Genomic DNA, 6,000 nt, shown 5'->3' with positions numbered 1-6,000 from the left:
TACTATTCTTATATTTAAAAAAGAAGAAAAACAAAAATCTCTTTTTTGTCTCCCATATTTTCTTCCAGCCTTTTCTCCTTTTCTCTACTCTGGTTTACAGCAAAACTTCTTGAAGGGATTTTCTATATTTACTATTTCCACTTTATCTCATTTCATTCTCTCTATAACCTACTACAGTAAAGATTTTGTGCATAAAAACTTCTTATTTGGCAATGTGATACCCACATTGTCAAATCAACTAGTCAGTCCTCAATCCTCATTAACTCATACTCAACCTTTGACCCAGTTGATTATTTCCTCTTTCTTCAATACTTTTTTCCCCCCTCACAGTGCACCCAAAAGGATCCAGACAATTTGTTATTCCTGGCACTGCAGGCACTATGAGCTTTTTATTTGCATTAGTTTTTCTTGTCCTCCATGTTCCTTGGGGTTGTTGCAAAGGTAAACCTGAGTAGTGTATGCATAATTGTCTGTGTCCCAGCTTCAGGACTTTGAGCTCAGAAAACCCCCATCTTTAAAAGTAGCTACTGGCAAACCTGCCCAACCTTTGTCCAATAGGGAGAGATGATCTTTATTGTCCTAGTCTGTAAATAAGTTTGCCCTTTGCCCCAGAGGGAGACACTATCTCTAGCTTCCAAGGCTGTTTGCTATACAAATGTCCTTGAAAATCCTTTCCAACAAAGTTGTCACAAGACATGTAGAAGCATCATGGACATTTGTTTCCCTATCAATACTCCTTCCATCTGGAGTTCTCCTCTCCTACATACCTACATGGCTTCTCCTTTATTTCAATCAGATCATTGTTCGAATGTCACCTAACTAGGGATGCCTTCCCTGACCACTGTATCTCTCTCTCATCCTCTTTATTTTTCTTTGTAGCACTTGGCTCTGATGTTGTATTGCATATGAATTTAATGTTGTATTAGCTATCTGCCTTATTAAAATGCAAGCTTCCCGGTGCCCAGAACTTTATGTATTCACTGTTTATGTGTTCACTGTTGAATCCCCAGCCCTTGGAATAGTATCTGACAGAGTAAGTGATCCCTAAGTAGCTGTTAAAGTATGAATAACACTGCTCAGTAACCCCACCCACCTCATCAGTCTTTTGGAACACATGGTGCCAGTGCTGTTCCCCATTCGAGGAAGTAATTTTTTTTATTATATTCTTTAAAAATGAAAAATAAGTAGCTTAACCACAAAGATAACATAAATTTATACAGTTTGTACAAAAGAAAGAATAATTAATCTGTCCCTTTGTGGATGATAATTGTTCTCTGGATCTTGGGTGACAATACAGAGACGTGTATAATACATTTCAGAATAATTTCCAACAGAAGTGGTTAAATATTTTTAGAAATCCCTAAATCTTTAGGAAAAGTTTCAGTTATCAGTAAAATTTACCAACATGAAATATAACTTTATGTAATGAAGTTGGTTAATGTATGAGTTGTTCTCTATTGAATTATCTGGTTGGGTCTCTGATAGGACATACTAAAAATAAGCAGTATGCCTGTGCTCTAACCTAGCCTTGCAACTAGGTTAAAAACAAACCAAATGTACACAAAACTGATTCACATAATTTCCAGTGGATGTTGTTATGCATAGCAGCTTTGTGTCCTAACCACAGAATCCTTAGCAAGTGTCTCTTTTTTATTTTTAAAAGTCTATGTCCTCTTTCTGATTTATTTAAGACCCAGGTTCTGATTCCATTCAGACACTTGGCCAGCTGACCACTGTTGGTCTGACTTCTCACCTGCCAGGCAGCAATCGTTTAGTCCTGAGCACAGATCTAGGTGGTCTTTTTTTAGTTTTCAAGCTTAATTTTTTTTTTTTTTTCTTTTTCCAAGTAGAGTTAACTAGGTGTGAAGCTGAGGAGCTGCTACCCACTATACACTAGTTCGTCAGCCTATCCGAAGCTCAGGAATAGGAAGACAAGATTTCCCCAGCAGAAACTAGGAAGGAGAGCTCTGGGGCCTGTGGCTGCATCGCTGATTGAATCATCCGTGTGCCTGGACAGCAGGCAGGCTGATTTCAGGCCACCATATGGGTGTGAGGCCTGGCTGTGTTCTTCTCCCGGACTTTCCTCTGGGTGCTAATTGCTTTAGTGAGAGAGACTGTGCAAGCAATTAAACAGCCCCTTTCTCCCACAGTCCTAGTTCTCAGGAGCTAAGGGCTGGGAGAGGGCTCCTGCTCTCCCAGTGGGTTGCAAATTGCTCAGAGTGAATAAATACATTTGTTCACTTTTCAAACTGTGACCAGCCACCTGGTCTCTTGTGTTGCTCTCAGAGCGGAGAAGGCAGATGACGGGCTCCTAGTCGCTGAACTCCAGCCTATAAAAATGCTTCACCGAGCTCTGAGCTATTTTTGCAAGGACATCTGTTGCCAAAAAAGAATTTTAATTAAGCAAAAACACATCTCTGTTTTGTCCATGGCAAGGAGGCTTGTGAAAGCTTTCTTGTCTCAGATGCATGCTAAATCTGGAGAAACGAAAGCTTTAAGGTATTTTGTGAGGGGTATTTTGCTGCTCAATTTGAGGGACACAACAGATTTTCCATGGGAAGGAAATTATTCGAAGTGCATGTTTGTGCTTTTCAAACTAAGGCCCGGCCTGCATTAATAATTAATTATACGTAATATAATCTGACATGTTACCCCATGGTTTGATAAAGTCGAAAGCTATTTCCACAAGGCAACTTGCCAGTTCTTTTGCTCTCGTCCAATCTTCTTCCCAGGTGATATTCATCATTTTAACATCAAGCTTCCAGAGCACCACATTAACACATAAATTAGAGGACCCGATGCTGTGCTGGCTGTTATAACTAGTCTAGATAAAATTGTCCAATCAGAAAGGGAAAAAAAGAAGTGATAAATGAAATCAGAAAGCAGGTTGCAGGCATTAATACTGCACAAATTGCTTAGGATCGGGCGAGAAAGGGGAGGAGGCGGCCTTTCTCTAGTTTTCATAAAAGCAATTATATTGGGTATATCCCCCCTCCTCAAACACTGTCATAATGGTAGATAGGAATCCTTCAAATATGAAACTGATTCTGTAATCATATAGCCCTCAAGCCCCTTAAGTGCCTTTAAGGGCACTGTCTTTGGCAGCACAAGCATATCGGAAAGGCAGATTATAAGAGGGGCACTTTCAGGTAGCAGGTACCAAGGGACATTGCTGGGCAGCAGGAGGGAATGATGCCCTGATAATATTAAGATTGTTTCTGGCTACTTCTATTATTGGTTGGGCACCCTTTGCCCTCCTGGAGAGTGGACAGAGATCATCGAGGTTAAAGCAGCAAGGAGTTCATATTTTTATGATAGGGTCTTTGTGGACAGGAATCTATCCTTTACACCAAGGATCAAAATACAGTATCCCATGTTGCACATCCAACTATTTCTACTCAGAAAACTCTCCGACAATTTACTACTCATTTTTGGAGACTTACACATCATAAAGGGGGAAAAAAAAAAAAGAATATTTTCCCATACCTCTGCCCTTAGCATGCACCCGTTTTGCACAAAGCTTTCCTATTGGACTGCAGTGTCGTTGTGTTCTATTCTAACTTGGTATTTCATATCGATCCACTAGGTTTTCTTTTTTTAAATTTTCCTTTCAGGGGATCCCTCGGTGGCTCAGTGGTTTAACACTGCCTTCAGCCCAGGGCGTGACCCTGGAGTCCTGAGATCGAGTCCCACGTCGGGCTCCCTGCATGGAGCCTGCTTCTCCCTCTGCCTTGTCTTGGCCTCTCTCTCTCTCTCTCTGTGTCTCTCATTAATAATACATAAATCTTAAAAAAAAATTTCCTTTCAAAGAATGTGGCTTTTTTTGATTGCTAAGAATCATCCCCTCTCTAGCTCCTAACAAGGTTTAAGTTTTTTCTACCTAATTCATAAAATAGACCATGCATCTCCCAGGTCCCAGTCCCTTTGCCTAAAGAAATATTTATAAAATTAAAATATATATCGAGGGATCCCTGGGTGGCGCAGGGGTTTGGCGCCTGCCTTTGGCCCAGGGCACGATCCTGGAGACCCGGGATCGAATCCCACATCGGGCTTCCGGTGCATGGAGCCTGCTTCTCCCTCTGCCTGTGTCTCTGCCTCTCTCTCTCTCTCTCTCTCTCTCTCTCTGTGTGACTATCATAAATAAATATTTAAAAAAAAATTTTAAAATATATATCGAATATATATATCGAATATCTCTTTATATATATGTATACATATATGTGTGTGTAATATATATTCTTCCCACACTTCCATACATATAAAATTATATATATACATATATATATATATAAAATTTTCTTCCCACACTTACTAGTTCTGTGATGATTCTTCTGAGTGATAGCTGTTTGTGTACATTTAATTTAAAATTTCTTAGTTTTCTTTAGGCTTTGGGCTTGCCATTTCTTGGTTTTATTAGCGAGTACATTTGGGTTGTGAGAAGAATCTAGCAGAAATCAAGTTACAAAGAAAAGGGAAATTTATTAGCTAACAGAACTGTCAAGTCCCAGGTTAAAGGCTTCTGAAACTAAGAGTCAAGGCCTCCATCAATATCATTGGAACTTGGTCTATTCTTTCCTTTGCTTTCCTCTATCAAGACTTTTCTTCAGGCAGCTGGTTTTTTATTTGGCTGGTTGGTTTTTAAAAAAGATTTTATTTATTTATGTGATAGAGAGGAGAGAGAGAGCACAAGCAGGGAGGAGAGAGAAAGCAGCAGGCTTCCCACCGAGTAGGGAGCCAACACGGGACTCCAGCCCAGGATCCTGGGATCATGTCCTGAGCCAAAGGCAGAAACTCAACCGCTGAGCCACCGAGGTGCCCCGAGGCAAGTATTTCTACATAATGGTGTCAAGCAGCTCCAGCTTCAATTTACCTTTGCAGTACTTTCTTTCCAGTGATTCTAGCAAAGGACTAGACTCTCAGTACCAGGTCAGACTTGACATCTGGAAGGAAATTGACCCACTGTGCTTCAGTTTCCACATCTGCAAATTGAATATAATAATAATTTTTACTTTTTGAGCTTGTTGGGAGTTTATGCCATATGTGCCAAGCACATTTTAAGTTTTAACGGTCATTATTGTTAAATACTATCCCTGAGCTTTTTTTTTTTACTGTGGCCAGAGGATAGACTACATTAATTGGATATCCCTGGGTCATATGCCTTCTTTAGAGACTTAGATAAGATCTTTTCCCAGTTAAACCACTAGGACCAATAACCAAAAGGGAGTAATTTGGGTGTCTCTCAGAAGGCAAAGTAAAGGATGCCAATAATCTTAATCATTTATACAATTAGCTAAGGTTCTCTGCAATATTGGGATCACTTGGAATCTAATCAAGGCAAATGGTGGAGATGAAAATGTTTTTGAAATGACAGAGCACAGTGAAAATTCAATGTGATTGGGTCAATGACTTGTTCTAGGGACTCAATAAAAGCACAACACTGTCTTGAATCCTTAAAGTGGATACCGAGCAAATCTGGCCCCTTTTATCATGTACTTCACCATATTATTGAGAACACAGACATTTAGATACAGATCTGACATAGATTCAATAAGAAACAAGGGCAAAAGAGTCATATAAACTAACAGTGTTGAGGTTGACAATTATTAACAAATCAGAGTAGCTGGCTGTAATCAGAAAAGATTTATTCAAGGAAATCATTTTCTAATGGAAATCTGAAAGCTCCAAGTAAAGCAGTATTGAACTATTAACCCTCAAAATAATTTTTCGACCCCTCCGTAATATTCAACTTGAAAGATCTATTACTGCATTGAATCTAAATTAAAGGAACAATTGAACCACTTAACTGATCACCAAAACACTTATCCTAGCTTAAGCACTGTAGGACTTTCCTCAGCCAAGTTACGCAATTCAGTCATGCTGGTTTCTTAGGAGTGATCACAGGGCCACACCAATTTCTCACAGAACATCAGAATCCTTGGGAATGATGGGATAAAAGATGAGAAGACTTTGTGTCCATCTTTAGGATCCCCTCATCTTGCT

General features: G+C 39.6%; 1 long non-coding RNA gene across 1 annotated transcript in view; it reads right to left on the bottom strand.

Moving 5' to 3' along the window:
• Positions 1 to 1,775: 1,775 nt before the first annotated feature.
• LOC111091196 overlaps positions 1,776 to 6,000 on the bottom strand; it is a 131,936-nt gene continuing 127,711 nt past the window's right edge. The window contains exons 4-5 of the long non-coding RNA XR_005374314.1: positions 4,871 to 4,979; positions 1,776 to 2,824 (exon numbers count right to left, since the gene is read on the bottom strand). This is a non-coding gene — a long non-coding RNA (uncharacterized LOC111091196). The remainder of the gene's footprint in view (positions 2,825 to 4,870; positions 4,980 to 6,000) is intronic.

Source organism: Canis lupus, chromosome 19, assembly GCF_011100685.1.
Source record: "Canis lupus familiaris isolate Mischka breed German Shepherd chromosome 19, alternate assembly UU_Cfam_GSD_1.0, whole genome shotgun sequence".
NCBI lineage: Eukaryota > Metazoa > Chordata > Mammalia > Carnivora > Canidae > Canis > Canis lupus.
Note: the sequence above shows the minus strand (reverse complement) of the source record. Positions and strands in the feature narration are given on the sequence as shown.